The sequence below is a fragment of the Microplitis mediator genome, chromosome 7 (assembly GCF_029852145.1).
Source record: "Microplitis mediator isolate UGA2020A chromosome 7, iyMicMedi2.1, whole genome shotgun sequence".
In the NCBI taxonomy this organism is placed as follows: Eukaryota; Metazoa; Arthropoda; class Insecta; order Hymenoptera; family Braconidae; genus Microplitis; species Microplitis mediator.
Window position 1 is genome coordinate 17,837,802 of NC_079975.1, and position 25,363 is coordinate 17,863,164.

Here is a 25,363-nt window from a genome sequence, read left to right on the forward strand (position 1 = left end):
CAGTATTACTAACCCGAAATAATGTTTTTTATTAATACTAGACCAGGTGACTTGTCCAGTCTCCGTGGCCTTTACCACTGGTAGTTTATTTAATCTTTTTAAAGCTTGGGAACCGTTATCACAAGGACAACCGTTCGAGTCAAGGAAATACACTAGACTATCCGGTCTATATTGAAATAATTCTCGCGACGTTACTATGTTAAAAGGTTTTGAATGCACCTCATTTTCCTTTAGTCCTACTGTACCTTGTACTACTGGACTCTGCGACTCGACATCGGACGAAGATTCATCCTCGGTATTAGAGTCGCTACCGTGTGAAGTTTCTGAGTCTGAAGAAGAATTTTCAGCCCATATCGCTTCCCTAAAATTCTCAGAATCGATCACCACTTTACGTGGTCTACCCCTGGAATTTTCAGACGGTCCGATAATACTATCCTGTATTTTCCCGGGGACCATCTCCGGACTTCCCGCCCTGTCAGGTACCTGTGACAAATGGGGGTCAGGGTTTATCAATTCCTTTGAAGAAGACGACCCACCAATTAACGACTTCTCGTTTACTGGATCCGAGTCAAGTTCTGGGGAGGTACTTACCATCTTTCGTGGTCTACCCCTCCCTCTCTTAGGCGGTTCCACAACACTATCCTGTGTTGTTTTCTGAACCGTTTCTACATTTTCCACACTATCTATTATCTTTTGGAGTCGACTATCCAGAGATTCTTGTTCCCTAAATTTTTCCTGAGCGCGAGTGGTCACGTTTACATTTTCGATTGGATTTCTAGATAAAGCATCTGCATTTAAGTTTATTTTCCCTGGTTTATGAACTACTGTATATTCGTATTCCGCTAACCGTAATCGCCATTTAAGGACTCTAGCATTACCGTCTTTTGCAGTTCTAAACCAAACTAGAGGCTTATGATCGGTTACTATAGTAAAAGCTCGACCGTACACATAGGGTCAGAAATTTTTAACAGCCTGGACTATTGCTAGGGCTTCCTTTTCGTAGGTGTCATAACGCAGCTCGGCCCCCTGTAAGACTCTAGAGTAATACGCGATGGGTCGATCTTTACCTATTTCTCCCTGAGACAACACTGCGCCTACAGCAATTCCGGAAGCATCTGTTGTAATGATGAACGGCTCGGAGAAATCAGGGTATTGTAGCACTGGTGCAGTACACAAAGATTCCTTTAAAACTTCAAATGAGTTCTGAGCCTCGGGAGTCCAAACAAAATCGGCATCTTTTTCCAAAAGCTTAGTCAACGGTTTAGCCGTTTGAGAAAAGTTTTCAATGAATCGTCTATAATAATCCGTTAAACCCAGAAACTCCCTAATATTTTTCTGTTTTTTTGGAACTGGGAATCTCTAAACAGCTTCTTTGATCTATTTCATTTATTAAATTATTTGTAAAACAATCAGCTATATTTTTATCAATTCCATCTTTAAACTCTTGTAATTGTGCAGGGGTCGCTTCGGCATTTTGGGACTGATAGCAGTCGACAATTTCTCTCGCCTTTTTCCTCAACCTGTTTACATAATTAATTACAGACTCATTTTCCCTTTGAAAAATACGACCCAATTCTCCTTGTAGTTGAAAAAGCGATTTAGTTGGAATGAAATTTTTCTTTAAATTTTTAACTAGCTCCTCGATTGTAGCAGGGATTTTATTATTTAACGAATCTTTAACATTTGAACTCAACTTACTACCGTAAATTAATTTGACCAAGTTAGCTTCCGCGGTGTCGGGAAGCATTCCCTTCGCCTCATTACAACAAGTTGTAAAATCTATCAAATCACTCGGGACACCATCAAACCGAGGAACACAAACTAAGGCATCATTTAAAGATATGGACCGATTTGCTTAGGTTTCCACTATATTTAAATGGTGTATTACCGTAAGAAGGACGGTGTGGCTCAATAAGTTATAGATCAAATTGAACGGAATATAGTATAGGGCCAGATAGCTCAACTGGTAGAGCACTCGGCGCGTTACCGAATTGGTCTGGGTTCGATTCCCAGTTCGGGCTATCTATATTTTTCTCAATTTATCTATAAATTGTCTTATTGAGAGGTTTGCATGTTTAGGTTTCCACTATATTTAAATGGTGTATTACCGTAAGAAGGACGGTGTGGCTCAATAAGTTATAGATCAAATTGAACGGAATATAGTATAGGGCCGGATAGCTCAACTGGTAGAGCACTCGGCGCGTTACCGAATTGGTCTGGGTTCGATTCCCAGTTCGGGCTATCTATATTTTTCTCAATTTATCTATAAATTGTCTTATTGAGAGGTTTGCATGTTTAGGTTTCCACCATATTTAAATGGTTAAAGAGCTATTGTTTCTACGTTTTCAGGGTTGTTACCGTTATCTTGATTATTATTATTCGGATTATTATTATTCTGATTATTATTGTTTTGATTATTATCCCGATTATTATTAATCTGATTATTATTGTTTTGATTATTATCTAGATTATTATTAATCTGATTATTATTGTCTTGATTATTATTATTATTTGTTGTCGGGTGTTGAGTTTCGTCTCTCTCGTCTGGCGAACTCTCGTCGTCAGTGAGATCAGGGATGCCGGTCGTTCCAAGACCCGAATCGACAAAAGTTAAATTTCGTTTCTTACGCGTAGGTAGGGGTAACCCACTCACAAGACCATCATCCCCCTTACTTCTCAAGGAATATGGACGTTGCTCATCGGACATTTATCAGCACCCTTTAATCACTCTGCAATTAAACCTCCCAAAAACGAAATAATTCTTATGGTCAGGTTTAGTCAACAATGACTAAAGGCTAATTAAAATGTTGTGATAATACAAACCGTCAAAATTTTTGAGGGTAAAGATAAATAAATCGCATCATTAAAACCAGAAATTCATTATGACACCAAAACTAAGCACAATTTTTAATTTACTAATTATTGTTACTCAAACCCAAAAGAACCCAAACCAACTTGCGGTTGATATAATCATTTGGACCACAATTTGTTCCCCTAAACCAAAATAATGATACCTTCAAAGTTTTATATAAAGATTTTTCCAAAGTGTCTTTTGGTTTTATATACATTTTTTTTTTTTTTTTTTGGTTTCAAAACAAAAAAAAATTATTTTCCCTTCACGATGCAAATTATATTTCCCAAGAACAATTTTAGTTTCAAATTCATTAATTTCCTCTCAAATATTAATATTCATTTCACAATTTAATTTATTTTTCCCAAAATTTATTTTATTTTTAAAAATTTATTAATTTTTTTCTAAAATTTCAATATTTACTTCACAATTTAATTTATTTTTCCCAAAATTTATTTTATTTTTTTAAATTTATTAATTTTTTCTAAAATTTCAATATTTACTTCACAATTTAATTTATTTTTCCCAAAATTTATTTTATTTTTTAAATTTATTAATTTTTTCTAAAATTTCAATATTTACTTCACAATTTAATTTATTTTTTCCAAAATTTATTTTATTTTTAAAAATTTATTAATTTACTCTAAAAATAGATAGATAGATAGATTTCATTTATTGTTTCCACAGACATGTACAAGTCTATAACAACAAGGTTAGATTTTTCATACAATAGTAATTAAGTACAAAACATAGAATTAAACGCAATTGCACCAGTAATTATAAAAATAATATATAGATAAATATAAAAATAAAATCATATAAAAGTTAATAAATAAAACATAGAAAAACATAGAAAAAAGCAATAGTATGGTTAAAGCACATCAGATTACAAAGTTAAAGTAAGTTACTCATTTAAGCAAAATGCTCTTAATCTACAACAATGTTGTAAAAAATTGTATACATTTTTCATTGATTTTGAGTCACAGTTTATCAGGAAATTCCATTGCTGATCAGGTGCTGCTCTGAGGGCATTCAAATAAAATTTTCGATAGGGCTTGTAGATTGGACAATTAAAAAATAAATGTTCGAGGGAATCAAGCTGCTCAGTGTTGCAAATGGGACACAACTGCCATGGATGAAATTTATAGAAAGATTGGTTAAAGACCAAGTGAGAGTAGTACTTGCTTGCCAGCCTCACTTGTATAATAACTTTAAGGACAGGAAAAGAGATTCTTTTATTTAAGAATTCAGATCTTGCACCATCAGCTGGTCTTGGAAGTTGTAATTGAAGGTGATGAGCATTGGTGGCTCTTCTCAGGTCTTCTTGGTGCAGGTAACTTTTGTATTTTGTAAGAAAGTACTGCTTGAATGCTTTCCAGCTATCCGGTTCTAGTTTTACCAGGGATGGTATTAATTCCGGGGCAATTTTATTGATTAGATTAAGAACAAGGCATAACCAGTTGTGCTTGTCACTTCTGCAGTAGTTTTTAAGTGTCATTAGACGCTGAAGACATACTTTGGGATACCTGTCATCTTCCATATCAAGGATTTTGATGATTCAATTCCACGTAGCCGAGATAACTTGAAATGATAGAGGCAGCTTGCCAAGTTCGATTCTTAGGACGGCTCCATCGGTGTTTCTAGGCAGGCCAAAAATTCTTTTGAAGAACTCGGTTTGAACTTGTTCAATTGTATCCAAGTATCTAACTGCCCAGATGGGTGAGGCATATAAAAGGGTGGAAGTGATGATACTATCGAATAGCTTGTTGATACACTCAAAAGAGTCTGTTTTAGCTTGGATGAGTGTAGCGTGCACAGAATTGAAGGCAAGTTTGGCTTTATTAATTGCTGCCGATGCTGACTTTCTGCTAAAACCTGAAGATGCGATTTTAATACCGAGATATTCGTAGGACTCCACAATAGCAATTTCCTTATCTCCATAGAGGAACTGCTTCATTACTGGCAGCCTACCACCTCTTCTACAAATTAGAATTTTAGTTTTATCTATATTGACGCTCAAGTGATTATTATCACAGTACTTTTTGAGGTGCTCGATTTTCTTTTGCAGATCCGTAGGTGAGGAGGCAAGAATGACGAGGTCATCTGCATATAGCAGGAGGATGATGTCTAAATGGCCATCAATGTTAGTGCCTTCACATCCCGGTTCTCTCAAGTACTGTTCCAGGTCAGCAATGAATATGAGAAAGAGAAGAGGGCTAAGCAGTTCCCCCTGCAGTACGCCTTCGTTTAACTCAAAGTCACATGATAGCTCTCCATTCACTTTCAGCTTAAAATTGGCCGAATTATAAATATTTCTCAGTAGTCTGACGATTTTAGCACTGCAGCCAGCATTGAAGAGCTTTTTCCACAGTAGATCATGATGAACCGAGTCAAAGGCTCTTTTAAAGTCAACAAGAAGCAGAAGTTGTTGTGCTTTGCGCTGTCGAAGCCGGCAGTTTAGTGCAGACATTAGTGTAAATAAGTTATCGTTACATCCTCTGCCAGCTCTGAAACCAGACTGCGATTCCGGAAGGATCTTACTGTTCTCAGCCCAGTTTGTTAGTCGTTTGTTTATCAAGTTAGTAAGCAGTTTAGCTAAATGATTGATCAAGGCAATGCCACGGTAATTCTGAGGATCAAGTTTGTCACCTTTTTTATGTAACAGGGTTATAAGGGCCGTAAACCAGTGCTCCGGTAGAGTTTCTTCTCTTAAAATTTTATTAAGTAGGCATAAAGTATATAGTTTCCAGTTATATGGCATGTTTTTCAAAAATTCATTTTGAATGTTATCTGGACCAGGTGACTTATTATTTTTACAACTGGCGAACGCCTTATCCAGTTCCTCCATGGTAAATTCTGTATCTAGCTCTGGATGCTCTACTCCGAAAAACATTGTGGTATCTGGTACATTTGGAGAGGAGTTTTTGGAGTAAAAGTCCTCCCAAACATCAAGTGATATTGGATTTGGCATAAGTTGTGAGTGTTTGACTCTTTTAATAGTCCTCCAGAATTCAGCTGAGTTTCTAGTATTTGCTAGAGCGTCTAGGATCATCAATTTTTTCTTCCTCTTTTTATTTTTAATTAATTTATAGTAGTCTCTCTTGACTTTTCTATATGCCTCGAGCTAAGGATTTTTAAAACCTGTAGATTTACATTCGGCGAAACTTTTCTTGACTACTTTGCTAGCAGTACGGCACTCAGTGTCAAACCAGTCTTGCTTTTGCTGTTGAGACCTTTGGTACTTCTGTAGATTCAGATACGGTGAGTTTTTCATACCAGCAGAGTGAGCTGCATCAATAATGGCTTCAGTAAGTTTTGTACTGATTTGGGTGATATTTTCTTCCTCAAAGTTGGCTGAGATATTATACGAGCGTCTCAAATGGTCTTTAAATTTTTCTTTGTTCTCAGGCTTCCAATTTAGCAATTTTCTTTTGACCTTAAGTTCAGGCAAGTCTGGCTGACAATCAGTTTGTGCCGATAGACTGATTACAATTGGGAAGTGATCGGATGGATTGAGCTCTTGGATGACTTTTAGATCTTTAATATCACCAAGCCTATTGCAGTTGATCCAAGCAAAGTCCACTATGCTGCAGCCAATATGAGTGCACGTGAACTGCGCGAAAGTGTCACTGGTGGTTCTTCCATTAAGGAGAGCTGTAAAATATTAACTTAAAAACTACATTAAATATTTAGTTTGCTGGATCGGGATGGTGAAAGAAATAAGAAGTCACTGATTTGGTGTATTGTCCATATTTAATAAAAATAAATCACAGATAACAGCGTAGAGTACAAGAGTCGATCACGAGTTCATATTAGAGCACTTATTGAACATTATTCGATTGCATTTGAGTTTAATTGAGTTTTATATAAATTGCATGGCACCGTACACATGAACATTATATTATATACATATAGAGCGTAGTTGAAGATCGAGTTTGTTGAGTTTAATGAATACGAGTTTATAAATTTACACGGCACCATACACGTGAATTAATTTATACAAAAGAGCGCAATAAAGAGTAAATTATTAACAATTAATGATTTACAAATATCATCAATAGTTCGAGTATACATTTTTGTCACAATTAATTTTGATACGCGACATTGAGAACGAGTAAGAGCCGAGTATGAACTTAGTAGATGCTTAGCGAGCCGAGACTGAACGTATAATAATTACTTTGCAGTCACAAATAAAATTTGATATTGATTTTTGAGATTAAGATTACTGGATGACTGAATGATGACATCAGTCACACCAGTTGACATCATGTCCAAGTAAATAGTTAATCGATGAGTAATGAAGGTAAATATAATTAAGAATAATTATTTGTGGCTGCAAAGTCACGTGATTGCGAGCATATGTATATATATATATATAACCGGCATGTTAATTTGACACGTGGTCAACACAAAATGATCACAGATTTTATAAATTAAATTGAGAATGAAAATAAAAAATATAGATGAATAATAATACCTGATGAGTTTGCGAGTGGTAATCAAAATTAATTAATTAACTGAGCACGATAATTAACACGATGTAATTAGAATAATAATACTGACAGCACGTGGTGTTCTATGCCATGTGTTGTAGAATAATGCCAGTTGCCGCGTAGCTGGCTATCGAATTGAAATTCCGAGTATCAGAGGGCGCGTCGATAGCAGCACCTCTGGTATAGTAGAGCGTCGAGTTATCAAATGTTCTGGCGCGAACATTTGAAATTTACGCAACAGAGAGCAAAACTATTGTTTTCTAAGCATTCGACCAGTTTACGACCTTTGTGATTGGTGATCGAGTCCAGTGAGACTCTATCCGGGCAAACATTAGTTCCGAGTGTTACCTCAACTGGTAGAGTATTAAGATTACCCAGTCGTGCGTTGAAGTCACCCATTATTAATATAGGTAGATGTCCGAAGGAGGACATGATTTCGTCCAAAGTAATTTGAAGGAGTTCAAGCAATGTGTTAATATCCCTGGATGGCCTAAAGTAAATGCATGCAACAATTGCTTCGAGGTGCCGCGAGTTGATATGAATGAAGATCCAGCTGTCTGTTGTATCAATGATTCTGGCCTGATAAAGCTTATTGAGGATAATAGCCAGTCTTCCACTGGCGTGACCGGTGCTTTTTTCCTTGATTGCGTTGACACAGAATACTTGGTATTTATCCCAGGCTTGAGGAAGAATTATTGTGTCAGTTGCCCAGGTTTCACAGATGCAGAAAATGTCAGCCTCCAATGGCAAGTTATGACTGAAAAGATTACTGATGCCTCTAGAGTTCCATACTATTGCTGCTAGTTTTTTGAAAGTTGATCGCTGGTTGTGCGTCTATTGGGCGTACGCTTTTGCTTTGAGCTATTGTCAGGCTTTAATGTATTCTGATTGTGGTCCCAGAAATGCAAAATGCCGTCTATCTTTAATTTATTGCCGACTATTTCAGTTTTCATTCCTAAGTCATGTTTTTCCTTCGCAATTAAGAGCAGGTTTTTTCTTTGTTCAAGTTAATTTACTCTAAAAATTCAATATTCATCATTTCTTTTTCAAAATTTGCTTAAATTTTGAAATTTCTACATATATATACATTTATATATTTCTTGGTTACTCATAAAAGTGTTTAGCTTTTCCATTTTGCCTATCATCCCGGCTGAGCCCCCAAAAATGTTATGTCCGGATGACATAAGTAATTAATTAATTAAATATTAATTAATTAGAATGAAATATTTTTACCCTGGCGATTAAACCAATAGGTAGGGAGTCAAGGCTAGGAAAAACAACCACATCTATAAATATCCTCAATAATAATAAAATAAAATATTGGTTTCAATTCATAAACTATATTCTGAATTATTACATAGATTTTTACCACGATACAATTTATAAAATAACAGGACTTACATTAGTGAAGAGCGCTCCATATTTTCGCTGCCGATATTAAAACCAGAAAAGTGCTAAGGATCGGGAAAGTGACCTTTTTTTGGAAACTAGGAAAAACTAAAAGAAAAACTCAAGTTGAGTCAATAACGTTGGAACTAAAACTGACTTCTCTTAGCACTTCTTGGCGTCCACATCAACAGAAAAAATATGGGCGTTTTAACTCATGAAAACCTTGGGGTCGGAGAAAATTCGAGCCAATAGAAATTTTCTCGGGGCTGGAAATTTCCCCTTCCGTTAGGGCCCAACGTTTTGGAAGTCGCACTACTCTCCCTCCACGTTAGTCCAGACCATTATTTATCTAAATATTTTTTTTGTTTATTTAATTATTTATTTAACCCTTTTTTATTTGTTTATTTAATTATTTATTCAAACCTTTTTTATTTGTTTATTTAATTATTTATTCAACCCTTTTTTTTATTTGTTTATTTAATTACTTATTTAATGATGCACAGAGCTAAACATTCCAGTTTACAAATTGATTTCGTTATTATTTCATTTTTGTTCTGTGTTTCTTTTTATTTTTAAAAATTCATTGGCTAATTTCGAGATTTCAATTCGTTCTTATTATTAAATTTTCTATTATCTTATTTCTATTAGTTAATTTTCTAACTTCATTTTATTTTTATTATTTCTTTTTCGTTTTTATATATTTTTTCTTTATTAATTTTTTTGTTTAGTTAGAACTAAGTGAAACCTTCATCTTTCTATTCCTTAAAATAGAATATTCGAGTATAAACCTCGGTAATTCTCAAAAGACTCTTAGTTAAATGTATTTTTAAAGTAATTTTTTATTATATTTACTTAGGCCTAGTTATTGTAGAGAACCTTCCTTTTTAAAGTGTAGTGGGTAATAAAATTGGACAATTTACGACCCTGGGTTTTCGGTTGCTTAGGACCCCCGTAAGCTGTTATGGTTTAATCTTAGTCTGTACCGATGCACGGTGTGCAGTCGGATTCTGAGAAAAATAAGCGATAAAAACTAAACGATAATACAGTTGGAGAAAATATCTCCGAATCTGTAAATTTCCAGGCCGGAAATGCATCATAAAATAGAGATAAAAAAAAAAGGTTCTCACAAATATTTCTTTATAATAGACAAATTTATTTTCGAGAGACTGATAAGATATAATGCATATGCACTAGAACTAAAATAAAATATCAAAAGAATATTATAAAATAGTGTATATGAGAAAAGGAAATTTTAATTGTCGGCGGTATACGCCCGACATAACATTATTTTCGAGATGTAATAAATTTTGTTAGTTTATTTTTTCAAATTTTCGGTCGGCAAATAATAGTTCAGTCAATGTTTCAAATTAGTGATTATTTTGTAAACTCTAAGTATTTTCCATTTTATTTATTTATTAATATTAAAAATAATTTAACAATTACGATTTGAGGTTAGCCTCAACGTATATGTATCACACGGTTTGTTTTGATTTTGTGACGCATCGAAACGCGCACAGGAGAATCAATTATCCTAGCGAGAATGCAGAGTGGGGAGAAGGGAGAAAAGCAACTTTAGAGAATGGTCCTGTACGGAGAGAGCAACTTTAGGGAGCTTCGACTGTATTCATGAATGGAGCGGTGTCTTCGAAGCTTCGGTCAGTTCACTCATATAATTAAGTATTTAAGTTTGTGGATTCTAGGGTCAGAGCCCAGGTAGTTTTCTAGCTATTCATTATACTCAATTCGGTTCTATAGTTTTTCTGGCGCCTACAGTATAAATCAGTTCAAAGTCGTTGCTAACATAGAGCCAACTATTTAGTTTAATGAATAAAAATGAATATGAGTAAAACTTTTGTTCAGCACCCCTGGTTATAGTATAGTAATAATAATGCTTAGTTATAATAGTAACAGCATAGTTAGTACCAAAATAAGTAGTGATAGTCATAGTCATAAGAAAATAAGTAGTCATAAGTCATAATTATACTAGAGGATCAATAATAATAATGAGAATCGTAGTATCACACTAGCAGTAGTAGTAGTAGTCACAGCCACTGGTCTGCTCGGTCGCCTTCATCCCACCATCACAACTTCATATTAGGGTTTATCGTATATATCCATCGTACTGAGAACTTTGACATCTATCGCCTGTACCTTTGCATTAGATGTATTATTTTCCCTCAATTATTTTCCTTGCCATGAAATATTCAAATTACGTTGATGGACGCTTTAATTACTGCCGTCAGTTCACATCAAAATTATCCGGCTTTGTGGATATGGTGTTGCTACGGTAACTTCCATTGCTTTGCTGTAACTTATTGGTGACGACTGTACAATTTAGTCATAATACTTACGTCAGTAAAAATGTCCATCCATATTTATTCACTATATAGAATATAGATTCCTAGATTATATTAATTAAAAGGAATTACAGGACAAGGCAATATTTTAAAAAAGTATAATAATAGCTTTATTTGCAAGGGAAATAATACACAACTGCTTACTATCCTGGATGGTGTTAGACTGCCTTAAACTATCTCTAAAAATTACTTGGGCCTCTCGGTTTCTGCTCCTACAACTATAATAAATCAGTATGAACACGAATACTTTGAAGACAAACGTACACTTTGATCCGTGAAAAAACTATTCATTAAAATTTATTATTACTTACATTCGGTTTTTTTATTCCAGTTATTTTTTATTTAATTTTTTCAATATTAAACATCGATTTCAGTACAATAAAAATTGCTATACCCTATTAAAAACTAAGACAAATGGCTTTTTCGCTTTGCGATTCTTACCAGCAGCCACCAGAATTCGTGGGTTGAACCCTGGCTTAGGCTGGCTTCTGCGAAATTTTTATTTTGCTGGGACAGAGCAATAGGCTAGGATTCTTGCAAAGTAAGAACCCGCACTTGTTCAAACCCGGCAACGTACGATGAAACCTATTAACCCACCTCACGGCTTATGAAATTGTAGATTATACTTATCAATAGTCGAATTACTACTTGTAACTTAATTAATATTTATTTTATCAAACTATTCAATAATCTTACCAGTATTTTGGGATATAAATAGTAGAAAAGGTGATAAATAGCGTTTAATCAGAAAATTTGCAAGTTTATTGCCAATTATAATAAAGTTTAAGTACTTACAATAACGTTTCCGGAAGATACAAAAATCAGGATAGTCCTGGTATACGCTAAATACAATATATCTCCACGCAAATACAGCACTGAATTTATTTATTATCCGATGTTATATTATTTATAAGGCGAGTAAATCGCCGGCAACGTACAGAAAAAATATACTTATTTGAACCTTATTTATAATAACTAATAAGTAACTTATAAGAAATAAATTTGCAAAGTAATTTGCCAGTAATGTATGGAATATAAATTTATAAGTACAAACGACAGAATAGATACTGAATAATTAATATAGAAACGTCTATATGCTACTTGATCCAGGATCGAAGTGATTGACCGATAATTAAGGGTCTAGGGCCTGCCGGTGAGCTCCGTCCCCACCTTTACGGACATGCGTCGACGTAAAGACTAGTCATGTGACCACGGCACTATGATGTACAATTTCAGACGGCAACGCGACGGAAGAAAGCGGGAACCGCAAGGCTGAGGACGACGAAGACAATTCACATTGTCTCAAAACTCAATGTGTTAAGAATTACGATGAATGCTATTTGTTGATGGTCATTTTTAATTTATCGTGAGTTATTTTCTTTAGTGCTTTATTTTTTCAAGAGGTTTCTTTATTTTTATGTCTATGACTTTTTAAAAAATCAAATTCGTAAGAACGGACCGTATCAGTAGTTGTTGCGTAATCACAACTACATTCAAATTTGAATGTAGTTGAACTTCCGGCAAATAGAGGCAGCACCTACTGGGGCCTAGTGTCTATCTATTCAAACTTGACTTGCGCTGTGCGATGCATGCGCATGGAATTTTTCTGCCTCGTGACAAGAAGACCGACGCCATTATCTATTCGTTTATACATTTTCAAGTGTCACCACGTGTTTTGTATAATCTATTAAGATTGCGCTCATCTCGAGTAAATACTTAAAAGTAATCAATTAATTACATTAAGGGTTCATAACTTTATATAAAAATATAATTATTTTTATAATTGCGAGCTCCAGAGCTCATAAAATAAATAATAAACAACATCAAGAAATCCAGTGTTCTACAACCTGTTCCTGAGGAGGTTATTTTCGACGGAGAATCGTACAGGTGCTTAATTTCTACCTTATAAATTAATTCAAGTGTTCATCAAACCAAAAGACTCAGTTTTGTTATTTATTTGATTAATATTATGCTCAATTTTTTAATTAAACTAAAAGTTATTTTTCGCTCAGTAGCCTCTGCTATCATGCTACCACGTGTTCAACAGATAAATAAAAATCAGTGTAATTTATCATGAGCTCATTAAATTCAATTCAATTATGTGATCATTACTATTAAAACTCAATAACAAAATTATTTATGTATTCAGTGCTATTAAAAATAGTAATTACGTGTTTAATAATTCACTTCGCTCAGTAACCTCTGACATCATGTTACTTATTATCATGACATTTTTGCATTCAACTCAGTGTTCAATTAAACTCAATTTGATTATTTTTAATTCATTATTTACTCGAGCTCAACTCAAAATTTGTATTTAATCATTCACGTATTCATGAGCTCAGACATTTAACAATATTATAAATTAAATAAACTATTTAATTTGCAACCCAGTGATATTTTGTGCTGTGACAAATAAAAATATTGTTATATTTTTAAATATGCGTATTTTTCAAACATCCCAACCACCAAACAGTCCTGGCATGTCTTTATTTAATTATTATTACAACAGTAGTTTACTAACAGAAATTAAAAGTTTGAAAAAAGTTTAAGGTGAGTCGACAGAGGATCATCTCAATCAGGAATAAATTAATGAATTAACCAAAATTTTTCTGGCAATAAAGTTATAGAAAATAAATCACTGGTATGATCTAGATTTTTTTATCATTTATAAAAATATATAGTGAACCGCTTAACTTCTTCCAATTATATAACTATTGAAGAAAGAGTGGCTGTAAACAGTACAAAAAAATAACTTCAGCTGTTGAAACTTGAAAAAATACTGCACGGAGACATTTTCCTTGTTTGAAATGCTATGGCAAATGAAACAATTACTATCCCTAACGGACCCAAATTACGGTAAATTACGGTAAACCCACCGTAAATTACGGTAATCCACCATAAATTGCCGATTTACCGTAAATTACGGTGGATTTACCGTAAAATACGGAAATACGGTAATCCACCGTAAATTACGGTAATTCGGTAATCCACCCGAATTTTTTACGGTAGATTTATCGTATTTGACGGTAAATTTACAGTATACTCACCGTAATTTACGGTAATCCACCGTAAAGTACCGATTTACCGTAAATTACGGTGGGTTTACCGTAATTTACGGCAAATCTACTCGAATTTTACGGTATTCTACGGTATATTTACGGTAAAATTACCGTAAATTTACGGTAAATCAGGTCTGCTAGGGATGGCTACAGTATTTTTCACATGTATTTATTCAAATTTCTGCAGGTGGCCAACATGGTCCATCTTTATTATGACACAATAGTATTTCAAATGAGAATGATTTCTCCGTGTGGGTAAAGTATTACGTTCATTGAACTTATAATAATTCACGAACCGTTTCAAATAAATCTTGATATCTGAAGCATTGCAAAGAGTATATCATTTTTGAATCGTCGCTGTTGATTTTCATCCGAATTATTTTCCATCTTTGTCGATACAATAAAAAATTTGTCATGCGTTAGCGCATCGACAAGAGAATTGTAAAATACGAGCCAGCTGTTTTCACCATCTGTACAAATAAATGTCAACCAAATGGGATTGGAAAAGTTTTTAATGTTTTGTTTTTTTACCATTTCAAAACTTTCTACTATTTTAGCTGCGGTCAATTTACAAGGAATTTAAATTCGTAGCGTCATTAAGATCGACAATTTTCTTGATTTTGCTGAATTTTCGTATCATTTTGCTCTAGCTCTATAAATAAAAATTCTATTTCTATTACAAACATCCCGCATGAAAAAACTTTATATGTGAAAAAATATACTTTAAAATATATGAACATTATAATATGATATATTGCACAATATATAAAATAATATTTAGATTTTTGTCGTATAAATATATGATAATATATTGAAAAATAATATATTGCTACAATATATTAATTATACATTTATTAATATAACTTTTTTTATGTATGTTTAGCATATATATCTTGTCATATTTTATTTTATATTGATCTATTGTATTAAAAGTAGTATATTTATTAATATACAGTATGATGGATATTTTTTATAAAAGTTTCCCGATAAATTGCAAAATATATGGTACTATACATATTTTTCGTAATATGGTATGTTACATAATAAAAACCATGCATTTTAATTTGTAATTTTAATTTCTATGCTATTGTGGAACTTTTGGAAAAATATAGGTATATAAAGGCTATAATTTTCAATGTCGAGAAAAATATAATTTTTAATATATCGGAAAAATATAACTTCAATATACCGCAAACCACAGATTTAAACGTGTAAGTTCTTCCATGTATGATCAATTATATGCAGACAATATATCACTAATTATATGAGTCGAAATATATATAAATTTTATTACACTATACTTTATAAATTACATATATACCATCCATATATTGTACCGGGGTGGAATGCTCCCACATTACAATTTATATTTAATTTCGACTCGCGCCAAAAGATCCACCCTCCTTCTTCAACAACTGTCAATAATTGAGGAAATACAGCCACTGATGCGCCGGGGTCGCTACGGTCGAGTCCCGACATTTGGTTTTAGGGGTTGGCCAACCTGAGTGGAGAGGTACGAGGGCCAGAGACGACGAGCTATCGGTCTCTTGGCTCGCAGCAACTGCCGTGGACGGACGTGCCTTACTACGACTACCACTAACATCTCGGTTTCGACTCCAATTTCCATCTACTACTACTACACGTGCTGCTAGTCATCAATAAAATGGGCCAAGAGCATATAAGCCCACGGCTCGTGGAAGCTTATTCTTTTATTAAGTTAATTAAGTTTATTTAAGCTGGTATTTATTAGGGTGTGTCAAAAAAAAATGATTTTTTTTTTTAAGGTCTCATAGTCTCAAAAGCTTCTTTGGGACCTAAAAAAAATTCTCCTAAAAAATCAGCTCGATATCTCGAAAATTGGGCTGGCGGTTTACAAGTTCATTTTCCCATTTAAAATACATGTATAAATTTTTTTTTTTTAGTTTTTCGAGGAAAAATCAAAGAAAAAAATTTTTTTTCCAATTTTGAATTTCTCACCTTTATAGGAAATTGAATTCCTTACAAAAATGTCTTGAATAGTCATGTTCGTAACTACAATATAAAAAAAGTTACAAGTCCCCAAAGTTAAAAAAAAAATAATTTTTCTTTTATGTATAATTGTTATTTTTACTTTCTTGTTATTAATTGGTGATATTTTTTTCTTCTAATTTTAAGTTTCAATCTTCTATATAACATCTTCAATCAAATTTTCAAATTTAAAACGTTTTAGTAACTCACTTAACCGCTACAGAACATTATTATAATAAAAAAATCTATTTTATCGAGTGATTGACACCAATACACAAAAAAAGTTAATCGTCACAGTTTTAAATTATTTTTTAAATATTTCTTACTTAAAAATAGCTATATATAGAAGATTGGAAATTAAAATTAGAAGAAAAAAATACCACCAATCAATAACAAAAAAGTAAAAACAATAATTATACCTAAAAAAAAAAACTTTTTTTTTAACTTTGGGAGCTTGTAACTTTTTTGATATTGTAGTTACGAGCATGACAATTCAAGACATTTTTGTAGGGAATTTAATTTCCTATAAGAGTGTAAAATTCAAAATTGGAATAAAAATTTTTTTCTTAGATTTTTCCTCGAAAAACTAAAAAAAAAATTTTTTACATGTATTTTAAATGGGAAAATGAACTTGTAAACCGCCAGCTCAATTTTCGAGATATCGAGCTGATTTTTTAGGAGAATTTTTTTTTTGTCCCAAAGAAACTTTTGAGACTATGAGACCTTAAAAAAAAAATATCATTTTATTTTGACACACCCTAGTATTTATATAATAATTATTGTGGATTGGGCCTGGTTGATTGGAAAGGATTGGAATGGTTTGGTGGACTTGGAACGAAGGACTGGTTATGGTTTTGGTCTTGGATGAAAAGGATCGGTGGAAGGAAGGACTGGTTAAGGTTGGAGATTGTTGGAGTAAGTGAACTCGTTTTGGTTATTGTCGGGTTAACTATTTATTTGTAAAATAATATTTTATGATTGGAGTCGTTTACTAAATTAGAGTCAGTTAAGGCACATTGTCGTTAACTAAATTAATCGAGTCAGTTATCTTTATCTAAGTCAATCGTCGAGTCCGTGTCATCAGTCACTTTGGTTATTGTTCATCTCATCAATTATCTGTAAAGCGGCTTCGTCTAAATAAATGCCATTGTTTTATATTTAAATTTGACATATGAAATTAATTTATCACAACCTTCCTGATAAGTTAGGTATGAGACTTCTCTTCTAATGTTAATACTGTGTGGTCCAGTACGGGGCTTATTCTCGTCCTGAGGTACTGAGTTCAGCTAGACAGGTTTGCAAAACACCTTAAGTATTGCACATGTGTGGGACACTCATTACATTGAGACCACAATTAAAATTAATATAATAAGCACACCCATTTCAATATGACGAAAATATATCAAGCATTATATTAGATAATATACACTACTGCAAATAAATTGAAGGAGCAGAAAAATTTTATAAATTTTGTAGTGATTTTTGGAAGGCTGTAACTTGGTGAAAAATAATCGTATCGAGATTTGAAAAAAAGCATTTTATAGCTTGAAATCTCTAGTTTTGGTGCGTCTTTTTCAAAATCATTTTAAAGCTCCGGTTATTGCGTAAACATGAGAAATACCGTGAGACAAAAAATTTCTAAATTTTTTTTTTTTCCGAAGAGCTCACGGAACGCGGAAAAATTTTTTCAACTAAACGAATACATATCTCGTTTAGCAAATTTATTTAGCTTCAATTTGGTTTTTTTTTAACCTCGTAGGAAAATTTGTCGCAGAGATATCAGCCTTCAAACAAAAAATGATCCTTTTGGCTTTGATCTTCGATATTTCAAGTACCAATGATCGCACAGAAAGTTGAAGAGTGGCGTTAAAAACTTGAATAAATTCCCTACAAGACCCTGTCATTATTTTTTGAAAAAATAAATTTTTTTTTATTTTTAACATCCATTAGAAGTAAGTACAAAAAAATGACTTTTTTTGGTTTTTTTGTAAATCAACCGCTACTCTGCAAATATCGATCAAAAAATAATGTTGCCAGGGACTTTTTTAGCTTAATGTACCCCCAAGACCTCTGTAAATTTTCAAATTGATCTATCGAACCGGTTTTTGGGAATCATCGATCAAAATTTTGCTAAACAATAAAAGGAACAAGTTTTGAACAGGGGTCTTGGGGGTACATTGAGCTAAAAAAGTCTCTGGCATTATAATTATTTGATCGATTTTGCAGAGTAGCGGTTGATTTACAAAAAAACCAAAAAAAGTCATTTTTTTGTACTTACTTCTAATGGATGTTAAAAATAAAAAAAAATGTATTTTTTCAAAAAATTATGACAGGGTCTTGTAGGGAATTTATTCAAGTTTTTAACGCCACTCTTCAACTTTCTGTGCGATCATTGGTACTTGAAATATCGAAGATCAAAGCCCTCGCAGATTTGAATCACGGTGGGAACACGGTGGGTTTGTTCCATTTTACCACTGTGATTACGCGGTGTATCCACCATGATTTCACGGTGGCTTTACCACCGTGTATACACGGTGTTTTCACTGTGATTACGCCGTGGATACAGCGTGGAACCACGGTGGCGAAATAGCACAAAACCACCGTGGAATCACGGTGGATACACCGCGTAATCACAGTGGAAACACCGTGTATACACAGTGGTCAAGCCACCGTGGAATCATGGTGGATACACCGCGTAATTACAGTGGATACACTGTGTATACCCGGTGGTGAAATGGAACAAACCCACCGAGTAACCACGGTGGATCCACGGTGTTTACACTTCCACGGTGATTCCACCGTGATTCAAATCTGCGAGGGAGCCAAAAGGATCATTTTTTGTTTGAAGGCTGATATCTCTGCGACAAATTTTCCTACGAGGTTAAAAAAAACCAAATTGAAGCTAAATAAATTTGCTAAACGAGATATGTATTCGTTTAGTTGAAAAAATTTTTCCGCGTTCCGTGAGCTCTTCGGAAAAAAAAAAAAATTTAGAAATTTTTTGTCTCGCGGTATTTCTCATGTTTACGCAATAACCGGAGCTTTAAAATGATTTTGAAAAAGACGCACCAAAACTAGAGATTTCAAGCTATAAAATGCTTTTTTTCAAATCTCGATACGATTATTTTTCACCAAGTTACAGCCTTCCAAAAATCACTACAAAATTTATAAAATTTTTCTGCTCCTTCAATTTTTTGCAGTAGTGTATAAATAAATTCACTCAAATAATACATACATGCAATGCTGAATGTGGGTACTCATATCCGTCAATTTTTGTGGCATGTAGCAGTCAAAAAAAAGGTGTAAAATTTGAGCTCCTGTAAACATGATATATTTCAAAGTCTCTTGGATTGAATTAGAGTCTGTAATAATCTGAAAATATAACCATATTATAACTATTGATGGCTTTATCGAAATTCGGTGAATCTAAAAGTAACTCAACCTGAAACCCTGTAATACTCATAGCTGGCAAATTTAATCTGACCACTATTCCGAAACATCCGCAAAAAGTTGTTTCAATCAGTTCAGCAAATCTGCGAAAACACATAAATCGAAATGATCGATTTACTAAACTACGTTTCATACTAGACCGTCTTAAAATATTATGAGACGTACTGTAAAGCTCGCCTGTGATACAGGAAACGAAATGCTTGTTGTGGATATCTTGTGCGTTTATCCATAAACTCGTTCCGCTAGGCATATTATGAGAGATTGTTCCACTAGGACAATGTTCTATACGGAATCTACATGAAATATCACAGTCAATAAAAAGATAAACAGATCAATAAATTATTTGATATTAAATCTACACAGAGAAAAATTTACACGTAACAATTACAATACATTATGGGAATAGTTCTCATAATATGTTACCATAATTTTCTCTCCATGTATAGTAGTCTATATTGATTTAATCGATGATTTCCAGATAATTAATACAAAGAATTTCAAGCTCGTGCTTAGATTTAGCATCGCTAGCCTGTTTCTTACTACATTTATCTTTTACCACTAAAAGCCCACAATTGAAATTTTGTTATGTTCTTATAGATCTACTCCTGCACTAATTGTTTCTCTTTTTTGGTAAGCATCTGCTGAAATTTCCCAAACGTTTTATTCTTCTCATAAAGGCAATCCTGCTCTAATATGTTGGATAGTTAGAGCGTTAATCACCCGGTAATCATCTATTAATATCTTTAATTATCTATCATATAAAATACTCATATGTTACTCAACGACAGCAAATATCCCACAGACTTGTTGTACAAACGTGAAACACAATATCACAGCGAGCAATAGCCAGTGTTATAGAGACGACACAAATATTTAAAACACTCAATAGTAACCAATAGTGTTTTTCTTTGTCAAATATAATAAATTCAATTGGGACAGAGAATCTGTGTGGCACAGAATCGTTTGCTTTTGAAACAATATTTATAATTATCGGTAAAATAGGATCTAATATGAAAACTGTGAGTTTGCAAAGCCTTCATACCAAAAAAAAAAATCAAATTATTAATTGCTCTTTAAATTAAAGTTTACAATTTTTTTACACCTGTATAACCAATAGACAAATATCGTCCTATTTTTAAATGATACTCCAATATCATTTTTTCTTCATTGTTCTTCAACATTTTCTAATCGTCTTTAACGCGCTCGAACAGTTTCTGTATCTAAATTTTATAAACTGATAAGAAAACTCGATAATAAGTTTGAAAAAAATAATATTAGTAGACAAAAAAAAAAAAATAAACACAAACCATTTAGCTTTTTGAATCGTATCAATATATTTAGCCCCGTATGCTAAATCCATTATAAATGCTGACAACAATTCGAATAATAAGTCCTGATCATTACTATTCACTACCAGAGCAATAACCTGTCAAGTAATATAAAATAATCGAAATTTATTGGTTGATTTATTTAAGACGTGATAGTAAATACTTGTGGAATAATTTGAAAAAAAAATAAGTTCCACAATACAGATGCTAATATAAAACTTTTCAGTCCACATTGATAAAGCCATCGTCCTATAAGAGAAGCAAAAATTTTAGTTATTTTATAGTAGGGTCGCTCGTGGATATCCATTGTACTGGCAACTATTATAACTTCTAACGCTTTTCCCTTCATATTGGGTATATACCATTTAACTTCATTTAATTTTCCCCTTGTGTTTTATTTCAGTGACACTGACGGAAATTTTAATAGATGTCTTCAGTCGTACGTCAAAGGGCTAAAACTTTGTAATTACATAGTGTTAACAGGGTAACTTCGATCTCTTCGCTATTACGATTTATTTTGGGCGAAGTTAATACACTGATGTTTATACTTGTGACTATTTCTTTGAATATTACCATTACCTTTTTTTTTTAAGATAATATAAAATACTCAAGTTTGTTCAACGTTTGTTATTACACTTTGCATTAACATCTGATTATTTGTGAAAATACCACAAGATGACGAGTTGAAACAAATTATGACATGAAACTAAATTTTTTAAATACACAGAAAAAAAAACTTAGGTAAAATTAACACAAAACTGTGTGTTAGAACAACATTTTACACAAATTTTTATGTTGTTTTAACATTATTGATTTGTGTAAAAAATATCTGGGCGTCGGTTGGCCCTGTGGGTCAGCCCCAAAACTTCCCACTGTTTTCGAGTTCAAAAAGCTCGAAAACATTGGTGTGAATACATTTTCGAGCTCACAGAGCTCGAAAATGCTTTTACACGCAATTGTTTTTTTATGAGCCTTTTAAGCTCTAACAAGTTACGATTTATGTTAAAGTTTGAGAATTTAAGTTTCGAAAATCATTAATAAACATGCGGTTTTTAAATTTTTAGTCCCGATTATGTTCAATAAAATAAATAAATTGAGGTTGAAATCAATGTCAGTATTAAAAATTGAGATTTTAATGAGCTTTGTCGCAGATCAGAGCAATAATATTTAAAATATCCGCGAAAAATATTAAAATCTGTGTTTTTAGAATTTTTTTGTTGATAATATGATTCAAACTAAAGAACGAGTGAGATAAAATTGTACGGGGATCGAAAGAAACCATAGAGACGAAGAGTTATTGGTATGATTTTGCACATATTTTAATACATTATATTATGACTTATCCGAAAAAATAACATAAAATGTTATTTTTAACATTTTGACGCCAATTTCGTTTGAACTAATCAACCGATTTTAGCGTTTTGTTAAATTCTATAGCTGATTGAAATTTGAAATCGATTGGTTTTGTCTTTTCAAAGATATTTGAAAAAAACCGTTTGTTCGCATTTTTTACCCCACGATATTTTTCTGACAAATGATCCAATTTTAACGTTTGAAGTGGCAATCGACCCGTTTTGATAAAGTCTAAAGCTGATCAGATTTTGGAATTGTTTGGTTCAGCTGTTTCAAAGATATTCGCGGCAATCGAAGCGTTTTATTAAGTTCTAGAGCTGATTAGATTTTGAAGTCGATCGTATAAGTTGTTTCTGAGAAATCAATAAGAAACTAAAAAAAGAAAAAATTATTTTTTTTCGTAATTCGCCAATATTTTGGAGTCTACTTGATCAAATGATCTGAAATTTTCAGGAAAGTTGACGGCCGATAAGCTCTCTCGATTGCCACCTTAACCATCCAAATCGGTTCATTAGTTAAAAAGTTGCAAAGAGTATACACACACACACACACGCATCATTCTAAAAATAGTCATAATAGCTTCGTACGACCTCAAATCGTCGACATCTGATGAAAACTCGAATTTCGAAAATCGGGGTGAAAACAATAACTTCCCGAATTTTTGAAAATTTACAATTTTCTTAGCGGGAAGTTAAAAAAATATAAATTCACACAAAAGTAACGTTTACTCAATGTTGCTGTCCAAACAACACTTTTAAAATACAACTTTAACATGGAGCGCGTACCCGGAAAGAATTTTCGTATGAATATTTCCATGTTATTTATTCTAAAAATTACTCTAAATCGAGTAATCTTGGGCCATTACGACTTTTTACTTTCGAACTACGAAATTTTACTCTTTCAGTGAGTAAAAATCAATCAGATTAATTTTTACTCACAATTGCGAGTAAAAATTACCCCTAGCGGAAGTCTAAATAAATTCTCTCTAATTCAATTTTTACTCGTAGGTTATGATAAAAAGTTGATTATTCAATTTATAAAATTTATATTGAATTACAATAAAAATGACAATTAATAGGCTGAAATTTCTATAAAAAAGTTAAAAACCATCTAATTGCCTTAGAATATGACTTAAAATAAATATTTTGAAAAAGAATAAAAAAAAAATATTACTCTTATTGTGTTGAAAAAGAAAAAATACAATTTTTTTTTTTTTTTAAATAAATATTAAGTTATAGAGAGATATAGAGATCGTCTTGTTTTCCAGCTCTACGTTTGTGTGCGTAACATGTAAGTTGTCGCGAGCAAAATAAAAGACATTTAATTGAAGCCGATATTAACCGAAGATTAACAGAGACTACTGAAATATTACTCTGCACACGGAAAAAAAAATATTGCTCCTCGAACGATCTAAAGTATAGTAACTCGGAGATCGTTACCACAACAATACGTATGTTTATGGTAACAATACCGTATCGTTTCAGTAACTATCTATTAGATAGCTGTGAGCCCTATACGACTTTCCGTAGTCGTCACCTCACACGGCACCGTCTAACCTAACTAAACATCCATTTTCGCGCCAACTTTTGAATATTGTATAGTTGTTGCTAGCAGACGTTTAATAAAAAAAATAGTGTAAAAAATAATTGTGATGTTGAAATATGGACCCACGGGTAATTAATAAATTAACAGAGTAGAATCTTCATAACTATGTTGATATATTTATTAATAAGTGTTTTTTTATGCTTTTTGTAATCAAATATAAATTCATAACCAAAACTTTAAATATTATATATAGTCGATGTTTTACAATTTAAATGTGATACGTGAATAGAAGAAAAATAACTAATAAACAAATGAGATCTGAATTATTATTGAATTTAAAATTAAATTACTAATAAATAAATTCAAAAAATTAAAAGATATATTTATATTTATATTTAAAATTTATTTTGACTATAACTAACTAATAAATCAGTTTTATAAATTATTTTATTTAATCAAAGTTATTCGCTTATCATTGATTTATGAATGATAAAGGTTTTTAAATATCTCATATAATTTGCAACGCGCGTGACGTCAGATAGGGCTCAGAACGATACCGTATAGGTCTCAGAGCTATCCACCGTATTGTTGTCAGAACGATACAGTAGATCGTTGCAGTAACAATCTAGTAGATAACTATAGCGTATTGTTACTGTAACTATACAGTATACTTCTGAGAACAATATTTTTTTCTCCGTGCAGTTTAGAGTAAAAATTACACCCATAGATAAGAAAATTTATTCGAGTTATAAGCAGTTTTTCATCAAACAGTTAATGGGTTTGAAATAGTGGTATATTGGGGAGTAAAAATTAATCGCATGGAGTAAAAATTAGTAGATTAAGATGAGATATTCACAATAATCGATTAAATATAAGACTTTTAAAAAATTACTCAGTAGTAGAGTAAAACATGGTCTAGCAACGTTAATATTTAAACCAAAAATATTAAATTTAAAACAAAAAATACCAATTTTTTGCAACGGCCCAGGATTACTCGAAATTAGAGAGTAATTTTTATCGGAAAATTCTTTCCGTGTATTAATTCATTAGTCACACGAAGCATGTATTGAATTTATCTTAGTCACTTGTTTAGCTTTTATACAGATAAATTTTTATAAGTATCAAAATAAGACAAACAAAATTGTTAAATCAACACTGAACGTATGTTGCAGATAACATTTAAATGTGTGAAAGGTTTAGAACCGGTGGATGTTAACATTTGTATGAATTACTTCTAACATTCTTTGTGTTATTTTTAACTTCCCGCTAAGAAAATTGTAAATTTTCAAAAATTCGGGAAGTTATTGTTTTCACCCCGATTTTCGAAATTCGAGTTTTCATTAGATGTCGACGATTTGAGGTCGTACGAAGCTATTATGACTATTTTTAGAATGATGTGTGTGTGTGTGTGTGTGTGTGTGTGTGTGTGTGTGTGTGTGTGTGTGTGTGTGTGTGTGTGTGTGTGTGTGTGTGTGTGTGTGTGTGTGTGTGTGTGTGTGTGTGTGTGTGTGTGTGTGTGTAAACTCTT

At 32.6% G+C, this 25,363-nt stretch overlaps 1 pseudogene; it reads right to left on the reverse strand.

The window, feature by feature from the left end:
* Window positions 1-14,571: 14,571 nt before the first annotated feature.
* LOC130672203 (uncharacterized) lies at window positions 14,572-21,244 on the reverse strand (annotated as a pseudogene).
* Between the last annotated feature and the right edge of the window lie 4,119 nt (window positions 21,245-25,363).